Source organism: Prunus avium, chromosome 4 (assembly GCF_965620075.1).
Source record: "Prunus avium chromosome 4, drPruAviu1.hap1.1, whole genome shotgun sequence".
Taxonomy (NCBI): Eukaryota; Viridiplantae; Streptophyta; class Magnoliopsida; order Rosales; family Rosaceae; genus Prunus; species Prunus avium.
Window position 1 is genome coordinate 17,183,197 of NC_142287.1, and position 7,445 is coordinate 17,190,641.

The following is a 7,445-nucleotide window of genomic DNA, read 5'->3' on the forward strand; positions in this document are numbered from 1 at the left end:
AGATCGAAGCACTTTTTTGTTTGAAACCATATGTACCCCCTCAACTATATTTATAGGGAAAAACTAGTTTTCTGTTTTTTGCTAGTTTGAAATGTAGTTGTATTCTTCTGCGAGACGATCACTTGACTTTTAAGTTTTAACAAACTTCTGATGGCTTTGCATCAACGGCTTCTGATGGCTTTGCATCAACCAATACTAACTGTTGTCGTAATAACTGCCAAACACTTGTGCATTTACAATTAGGTCCCCAAAATGTGTAAATTAACACGACCTCTTCCAAAATGTTCAAAGTAAGAAGGGGTTAATTAGTATATCATACAACAAACAACGAACTCCTAACAACCATGGCATAATATTCTATGAAACCAACATAGGTAATAGAACAGAAACCTTTCGGTTGAAAATACAGGTGTTTTCATATTAAAAATTTTAGGGGGGGGTGCCTAGAGGTGGTAATAAAAATTTCCTTTGTCAGAATTTGGATGGAAATTTTGATTTGGACTGAGATTGGTGACAAATGTAGCCATTAGGGTATTATATTATGGCTTTTTATTGTAAATGGTCCCTGAGGTTTTCGAAATTATCACCTCCTTAATATATTTTTTTTGTGACATTAATAGTCCTTAAGGTTACTCTTTGTACATTAAATTGATCATATCGTTAGTTTCCGTCCAATTTATGTTAAATTGCTTACTTGACACGTATGTAGACCCCACATATCTAATGAGATAATGACATATGGACCCCACCATATTTATTTTTAAATAATTTAAAATTTAAAATCTATAATAAAAATTTGAAACTAAAAAAATATATGCACCTCCTTCCTGCCCCTCTAATCTTGTTGAAGAATATGAGTCCCACATCGGAAACTTGACTAAATAAAATACAAAATATAATGAATAGTTTCACTACTAATATCCTCGAGGCATTTTGTGATAAAATCTCATACCTACTGGGCTTTGTAGGTGGTTAAGTTGGGGACAATATCGGTGTTGTTTTATATTGATTGAGCCTGAATTACGGGTAGTGGCGGTTCCATGATTCGAAAGCTGATCGGGCAAAACTTATATAATAAACTTGACAAAACGAGTGAATTTCATTAATAAACATAAAAAGATTACATAATGAGGGGAGATGTAATAAGCCTTACCCTCAAATGCATTTATATCTACAAATACAAAAACTAAAATAAATACCAAAAAAAAAATTAAAAGAAAAAAATAGAAAAAAATTTATTTCACATTAAAAAGAAAGATAAAATAGGGGACTACATTAATTTTAAAAAAGCCAGTTTTATATCAAGAGAAATGGGAAGGAAGAAAATTGGCGGAGCTAGGTTTTTTTTTTTAGCGAGTTGTGACCTCATTTCGCCCCTTGTTTCCTTTTATAAACGTCTATTATGACATTTGTTTTTTGGCTTTCCACCTCGAGCTCCATAGCCCTATCAATCATGTTCCGCAATTTCTGAATTATCTTTGTGCGAGACAAAAAAATTTAATAATCATAAGTAATGTAAGTAATATTTTTCTAACAAAAAGAGAGAAGGAAAAAGAAGAAATAAGAAAGGGAGAGAAGAAGAGAGAGAGGAGAGAAGATAGAAGAAAAAGAACGGAAAAAAAAAAAGAGAGGAGAGATGAGAGAAGGAAAAGAAAGAAGAAAAAAAGAGAGGGAGAGAAGAGAGAAGGAAAAGAAAAGAAAAAAAAAAAGAGAGGGAGAGAAGAGAAAAGGAAAAGAACGAAAAAAGCTAGATAGAGAGGAGAGTGTAGGTAATTTTTTTTTAACAAAAATTTGGGCTGGGCAAAAGAGGCAAAAGAGGAGAGAGGAGAGAGAAGAGTGTGGATAATATTTTTTTAACACAAATTTCGGCCGAGCATTAGCCCAGCTTGCCATAGCCTAGAATTGCCACTGATTACGGGGCTTTTACCCTTACTCCTTACTCAACATGTGGTGTTTACATGTTGGACTTGAATGTTTACCCTTAACTAATACGTGGTGTTCACTAATGAGTTTGAATGTTTGACTCCGATGTGGACTTGGCTCCACGTGTGGCCTACTATGTGGTGGTTCCACATGAGGGGGCGTGTTGAAGAATATGAGTCACACATCGGAAACTAGACTAAATAAAATATAAAATATAATTAACGGTTATACTACTAATAACATCGAGGTCTTTTGTGATAAAATCTCACACTTACTAGGCTTTGTGGATGATTAAGTTAGGGACAATATTAGTGTTGTTAGTAGCACACCAACAACTCGTCTCTCTCTCTCTCTCTCTCTCTCTCTCTCTCTCTCTCTCTCTCTACCTAATTTCAATTAATCAGAAGCAATTAAGGTGCTGAATTAATTTTTTGCTTCTTATGGTGAACGCCCTATAAATTTCGATTGGTTGGGGATGTTCAAGTTTCCGAAGCATGTATTAAAAATCACCGGTATTGAACAGCGTCGTGCTTGTTTTTTTGATCTGCACTGTGCTATCTATCTCCTGGTACAATTTTTATTCTCTTCCATTAATAATAATAATTTTTGGGTTTTTGTTAATTTGAAAATGAGCGAGCAGTGATGATTAACATGGAGAGGGAGAGGGGGAACACAGAGAGGAGGAGAGAGAGAGAGAGAGAGAGTAGAGAGGGAGAGAGGAGAGGGGGGAGGAGAGAGGGAAAGGAGGAGATGGAGTGGAGTGGAGGGGAGGGGAGGATGGCTGCATGTTTCTTTTTCTTTTTCTTTTTTAAGTTTTAATCTGTTTATTAAAACTTAATTTTGTTTTTATTTATTTATGGATTTTAAGTATTAAAAAATTTAAAATATACTATATTTCATTTAAATCCATGCGTCGTTTATCTCATTGGATATGTGGAGTCTATATATGTGTCACGTAAGCAATTTAATAGAAAATTGGACGGAAACTAACGGTAGAAACCAATTTCATGTAGAAAGAGTAACCTTAAGGACCATTAATGTCAACAAAAAAAAAAACATGAATGACGAAAAGTGATAATTTCACAAACCTCAGGGACCATTTATGATTATAAAAAAAACCTTATATTATTGTAAGTTTTTTTTAACCACGTGAGTAACAACGATATATGACCCACACCAGACGGATAATCCATGCAATTTTTTGGTTATAAAAAGAAATTACAACGCACATACTTTGTCCCCCTTTTAAGGGTTTTGGAACCTTTGTTTTCCAAGATTAATTGGTATTTTTCTTTTGAATACAAACTATACTCTAAATTACTCTAACTTAATCCAATATACGAGAATGATGACTCAAACTTTGGCGTAAGGGGTCAGGCACACACTGAACTAACCCACGCGTGCATTGGTATGCTTTCATCTTCACTAGTTGCTTGCTCCCTCCTCTAATAAATCTAACGCTAATATCTCAAAAAAAAAAAATAAAAAAAAAAAAATTCTAACGCTAGTTTTGATTGGAACCTTATTGTTGTAGACAACGGTACTAGCTAGAAACGGTAGGCAGCATCGTTGTCATATGCCCTTGACCCCCTAATCATTATCAATCAGTAGTTGTCCTTTTACAAAGAAGACAAGCCAAGCCACATAGATATTTTGATCTCCCAGAGGGCCTTTTATTTAATTAAAAGCCACATTTTTGGTAGATTTCACATTAAAAACACTGGTACTTGTCTTACCGACTCTCCAGCTGCACCAACTTAGAAGAGGAGAGAGAAATTTTCTCCAAGTATATTCACATTGCAAAAAACCATTCATTCACCACGTACCTAGTCATAAGGCCCAATCATTATTGTTTAACACATACCATTTAAGGTAAAGCCCAGTAGCACCAGAGCCGAAGCCCATTGGTCTTTTATATGAGAAAAATGTAGTTGAAACGGGTGTGTACATACAATTCACATGACGAGAGAGATAGGAAGAATGATGCGTATATACTCGGGATATGTAAATTTTCCTTCTACACATATATTTTAAATAAAGGGAGAGGTAGTATTCCATTAATGTATGTGTATACATAAAAACACACATACATTACATATTAAAACTATAAAATTGTACACACTGACAACCCACTAACAAAGCTAGAATGTTGACATGGTTAATCATACACTAATAGGGACCAAACTCTCAATCATGATAATGGAAAATTAAACAATAGGATTAATCATGACACAATATTGCCAAATTGACCATAATAGTGTGGAGAGAGAAAGATATACTGATATGATTCATGTAATGGGTCGAATTACCTGAGATTGCTATTATTTTAATGAATTTAGTAGTAAAGACTTTTAATTATATTTTAATTAATGGCCAAAACAGTGTTGTAATAAACAAACCCAAAGCATCAATTTCACCTCACCAAATTCGGAAAAGAAAAACTGTCCAATGAAAGATCTTTTTTATTTTTATTTGGTCAAATGAGTGATATTTCGTTGAAAAGAAGAGAAAAACTTATCTTTTCTCTTCTATAAAATGCTTCTTTCTAGTTGAGCTCGGATAGTGTTGATTTGGCTCGACGAGTCTTTGTCTATCTTTGTCTATTTGGGCTTTTTAAAGAATGCCTAGCTGGAGTCTTTTCAAGTTATGAGGGGGTGCTTCTATAATGAGGAGCTAATTTGAGGAGGTTATGTGAGGAGGCCCATCTCACCATCAAAAGGGGTGTGGACCCCCCAATGCACCCCCCCATGTACTTTGTTTTTGGTTATTGATGGTGAGATTTCACCTCCTCAAATAACCTCCTCAAATTAGCTCCTCATTCTAGCCTTTCCGGTTATGAGGACCCAGAGTTAATAGCTGGAGTCTTTTTTAAAGAAGGCCTGTTTTCGATCCGTTCTGTCCAAAATGGTAAACAATAGGATTATGATGTTTACCTAGCAATACGTACAATTGAATAATTAATTGACGGGACATTCTTTAATAAGTATTTAAGTTAAGAATTGATTACATACAGGCACAGACTCGTGATTCAAAAATGACTAAGGTTAATTTTTTCGAAAAATTAAAATTTCGATAGTTTTGATGATAATTCATAAATTGTATATAATATATTAGGCTTTTTATCACAAATGGTCCTTGATGTTTACGAAATTATCACGAATGGTCCTTGAGGTTTTTTTGTGACACTAATAGTCCTTAATGTTTGGACTTTTTATCACAAATGGTCCCTGCCGTCAAAAATTCTGTTAAGTGTATGATGTGGAAGATAAGTGGAGCCCACATGTACAATCACATCGTGACATGTGGATTAAATAAATAAATAAATATATATATTTTTTTATGAAAATCCATTAAAAAACCATTTAGAGAGTAGAGAGAGAGAGAGAGAGAGAGAGAGAGAGAGAGAGAGAGAGAGAGAGGCTAAATGGTTTTTTAATGGATTTTCATAAAAAAAAATTATTTATTTATTTATTTAATCCACATGTCACAATGTGATTGGACATGTGGGCTCCACTTATCTTCCACATCATATACTTAATAGAATTTTTGGCGGTAGGGACCATTTGTGATAAAAAGTCCAAACGTTAAGGACTATTAGTGTCACAAAAAAACCTCAAGGACCATTCGTGATAATTTCGTAAACGTCAAGGACCATTTATGATAAAAAAACCAATATATTAAACACTTCTATAATTTACTTCTACATTTTCAACTATATTCTCAAGAACAACATACTTTCCCAATTATACATAAAACAATCTTAGAAATAAATTATAAGAAGAAAAAAGGAGTCAAGGAGGAGGTTGAGAAGAGAAAGAAAAAGAAAATTAAACGAAAAAAGAAGAATTCGGGGTAGGCTCGCACCAGCTGGTTCCAGATTTTTGAATTTTAAAAACATTTTGTTGGAGACATAGTTGATTGGGTAGAGATTTGGGCTAGCCTATATGAGTATCGAAAGTTTTCCAAGCATTTTATGATTGGGCTTGCCTATATAAGTATTGGCTGGGCTGTATATTTTTTTGGACAGCTGGGTAGTGAAATTTTCTCAAAATTTTGGGTTGGGCTCCAGCCTTACTTCGACAAGGCTGGGTTCGTGCTTGGTTACATACTTTTAATCTCGTCTATTGGATTGTATCTAAAACACTATCAACACATTTAATGAATGCAATTCAATGGCCAAGATTATAAGTAAGTAACCAATCCTTAATATAAAATACTTATTGGAGAATCTCTCATCAACTAATAACAAAATCACTCTACTACAAGGAGGCCAACATAAGTAAGCACCCATTTCCCTTCAATACATAGACACAAATATATATATTTTTTTCGAAAAAACAAAAAAGATGTTTTAAATTTGTTTTTTGATACAAGAGATAATCTAAATTAATCTAATGTACCGGGGGGGGGGGGGGAGGTGGTGAGGGGTGTGGGGTTTTAAACTTTGATAAAAATGGGTGGGTTTACTGTCTTGGCTAGCTGGCATAACCTACATTTGCAACATAAAGATGTTTACCGAGTTTTTATCATAAATAGCCCAAATTTATAAATGTCAACTTTTATAAAACTTTCAAAAAAAAAAAAACTTAAATGCCCTTAAATTTAAAACCCAAATAAAAACCTAAAAACAAAACCAGTTCTTCCCTTTCCTTCTTTGTGTTCTTTAACATGATTGGAACTAGGAATTGAAATATACATGATAATATTACTAACAACTGCAGACTATTTTTGCAGTAACCAACATATAGGCAAGCAAATCAAACATAAGCTTTAAACTTTCTCATATAGCTTACCACACTTTGCCCGCCAAAAAAAAAACATAAGCCTGCCACACTTCTGCTACTCAAAATTTTCCTTCATATACAGAATACTAGAGCTAATTAATTTGGTCAATTGTTTTCTTATTATTATAATACTTCGGAATTTTATCTGGTTCTGTTGTTAAATATTCACTATGAATCACCAGACGCAATTCATCTTTCTAAGCTTCTTCCTTGCCCAACTTATATATTCTTGTTAGTAAAGAGAAGTCAGACCAACAAAAAAAATCAACTACATCCCTCCCTCTTTGAACCAATGTGCAGAAGAAAGAGTTTTTATTTTTATTTTTTGGTAATTAAAAGAAAGAGTTTTGACTTTTAGGTTTATGAGGATTTTAATTTTGAGGGCATTTTAGTCTATTTAAGTAAGGTTTTTGCTATATTTGAAAGTTTTTATAAAAATGGACATTTATGAATTTAGGGAGTAAATTTTGGCTATTTTTTTTTTATAAAAACTCATGTTTATGACCGAGGATTTATAACGAGATAATCCACATACAACAAAATCACACTGCTACAATAGTGCACAAAAAATATATGAAATTGTCAAGAGCATGTACCACAGTGGTGGCCTCCCCCTGCTTGACACCCAAGTTCGAAACTCCAAAGAGTTTCTTTCCTCCCAATGTAACCAAAATACATAGCGTCCGCACGATAATAACGTTCGGATGTCTGCATAAGAGAATTTCTGTATATATATAT

At 33.7% G+C, this 7,445-nt stretch overlaps 1 non-coding gene across 1 annotated transcript; it reads left to right on the top strand.

Annotated features, from left to right (window-relative positions):
• The first annotated feature begins 2,353 nt into the window (after positions 1–2,353).
• Positions 2,354–2,499, top strand: LOC148294933 (small nucleolar RNA snoR137). The gene has a single exon (XR_015835600.1). It is a non-coding gene; the product is annotated as a small nucleolar RNA snoR137 (small nucleolar RNA).
• Positions 2,500–7,445: the final 4,946 nt, after the last annotated feature.